The following is a 2,929-nucleotide window of genomic DNA, read 5'->3' on the forward strand; positions in this document are numbered from 1 at the left end:
CCAAAATATATAAAAACCCAAAGGGTTTTTCGGGGTTTTTTTTTTTTTTTTTTGAGCAGGCTAAAGGGGAAAGCATAGCGGTTGAAACAACACAGCACCTCCCATCTATGGACCGAATATAATACTTACCCTGTTATTTTATAACATTAAAAAAGGAAGCGTCCTACTTTGAAGCATAGATTTTTCTGCATGATGAATGGGAAGGAGGTTTTTTTCGATCAATGCTATTTAATTATGCTACAAAGCATTCTGAAGAGCTGAGCTGCCCTCCCCTGCCTCCCACCCCCCTCAGCTTGCTGGGGAGGACGGGGGCACACTGGCCAGTTCGACATCATCCTACAAACTTCTCTCCCCCTGCTTGGATTCCTCCAATTTTCTTCATCATTGCACTTTAGAAGATGGTTTGCCAAATGCCCTTGATCTGCCCTGAATCGAGAGCCTCCACATCACACAGAGCTGATCCTGTCACGCGTGGGCATTCAATCCTCGCCACAGCCACCGCATCCACGGCAATTCGGGTGGCTGGGTCCCGTGCAGGTGGGACTCCCCAGCTCCCTCCCGGGCTGATCCAAACGTCCATCTAATGTAGGAGCCTGGCCCCCTTGTCCCAGCGAGACGTTGGTCCCAGCTGGCCTGGACCGTGAAGTCCCTGAAGAAGCCCGTTTAACCTCCAGCAGGACTGGCCGTGCTGGCACGAGCAATGTGCGCGGCGAAATCAAAGGGCACTTTGAATGCTGCAGAGCATTTACGTTCAAAAGTCTTCAAAAGGTTTGGGATTTATCTCCATCCTGGGAGGGAGCCTTATTAGTGGCTTTTGGGTACACCGCTCCTGAATAATGAGGACAATCCTGTCTCAGGAAGATAAATCCAAATATAATGATGCCATTGTCTTTCCTTATTGTAACTCTCCATCAGCCCCTCATTTAACTACTGTTTTACCCAAAGATTTTGACAGCCTGTTTTAGCACAGGAAGGATAATACAATGCTTTTTAATTGCCACCCAATCTAAAATTAGCCCTTTCTTCTGTGGCTAATGAGCCACCCCGCATTCCTTTGGGGACCATGGTTTGAGCGGGGCCAGTTACGTCTCCTAATCCTCATGGCCATGCTGGATCTCCCACTGCTGTTCCATGCCCTGATGGGTCTGGCACGTCACCTGGCCCTCCGTAGCAGCGGATGCTCTCTGCTCAAATCCCTTCTTTCCTACGCCTGCCTGCTTCACATGGGAAGAGCAATCAATGGGGAAAAGTTTTTGCAGCTTTGCAAATTCTCCTACAATTATCGCATGAAAGAGAGTGGCTGAGAGAAATAACCTCGGTACAGAAATACGGCTTGGAAATAAATTTGTGAGAATATATTTCTGCCGTGACAGGTACGGGGAGTGCCAGAGCTGGACTAAGCAGGCAGGAGGCTCATAGGTCATTACAAGTTCGAATCTGTTACCAGGGGGATGCAAAGGGAGCTGGAGAAGGTTTTCTGGAGAGGATTTGAGCAATTTCAACTAGCTGCTATGGTTGGGATCAGCTTGAAAGTGTCCTAATGAATTGCTTTGTCAGGAGGAGATTGGGCTGTTGAATGGAGGAACGCGCAGAATAGAAAAGCAGGCTCTTTCTGTTGAAAATCCACCAGTGAAAAATCCAAATAAAGCTAAAATTCCATAACCTTTTGGCGTGGATCCCCTGGGAGCTGTAGTTTGCCATCTTTGTGACTGTAATTCTCCTCAGGCACTCGAGGCAGCAGCGGGCGCATCCCTGCTCTGCGGAGGAGTGGGGGGCGCGGGGGCAGAGACCTGTTCCAGCTCAGTGCAGCAGTGTGGAGGGAGTCGGGTCTGGAAACCGCTGCCACGCCGGGATGTGCAGGAGCACAGCCTGGGCTTTTCTTCGCATGGGGCATCCCCAAGACCTTTATCCCCAGGTTAACAGATCCGTGACACACACGTACTCGGGTGGCAGCATCCCTGAGTCGAGGGCTCACGGCTCCCAGGCACTGCGCTCCACTCGCTGCCAAAAAGCCACGTGTCCCCGAGGAAATTTTGGAGAGCAATTTCTTGGTATAAATTTTCCAGCAGTTTGCAATCAGTGCTAGGCAGAAGCCTCTGCCCTGCACACTGTCCCTGGGGGTCTGGTGGGGAGGAGCACTCACAGACGCTGGCCTGGTATCCGGAAAAGGTACGAACACTGGGGCGCGGGGCTGTTTTCCTCCACTGTAATTTGCTGTGCTGATTTAATTTTGTTTTTTTCCCCAGAGATTGGTGTCCCAATGGAGGAAATCTGGAGTGGCCTTGCAGGGATTCTCACCATTCCCAGGAGCGTGTCTTGGACTCATCAACGAGGTACACAGCCCAAAACCAAATGATAGTAGTGCTGTGGTTATCTCTGTTATGTCCGTAAATCTCCTGGTCTCGCAGGAAGAAAAGGTCCTCAGCCATTAGCTGGCTTCTTGGTGTTGAGGTCATATAGGCTTTGTGTGCTTTGGACCGAGACGGTAGTTGGTTGAAGGAAGATCCCTCAGGAGTCTGAGCTGCCTTTTGTATTTATTGTAGGTCTAGTGCTTTCGAATCACTTCAGAGGTCTAATTTTCCTGCTTGTGTCTCCACAATCCAAATTTAGCAGGGATGGTGTGATCTGTAAATAGCCATGAGAGATGCCACGTGCCTAGCGATGGCTTTGCTGTGTAGGTGCTCACAGAGTAGGTGTTTGTGGTACCTCACTGGTACAAAGGACCCATAAACCAGTGCAAGTAGTAAGATAATCTCCATAGCTCGATGCAGAAGACAACTGAGCAAATGGTGAATCCAGACCCCTGCCCTGCTGGGGATGCCATTAGCAGGTGCGGGATTTGCTGCTGCGGTGGGAAGGCTGAGGTGGACCCCACAATCGTGTGTCTGGCTCTGCTTGCACTCATTTTGCTCTGCATGTGCCGTGAGCG

The sequence above is a fragment of the Pygoscelis adeliae genome, unplaced genomic scaffold, assembly GCF_000699105.1.
Source record: "Pygoscelis adeliae isolate BGI_AS28 unplaced genomic scaffold, ASM69910v1 Scaffold248, whole genome shotgun sequence".
In the NCBI taxonomy this organism is placed as follows: Eukaryota; Metazoa; Chordata; class Aves; order Sphenisciformes; family Spheniscidae; genus Pygoscelis; species Pygoscelis adeliae.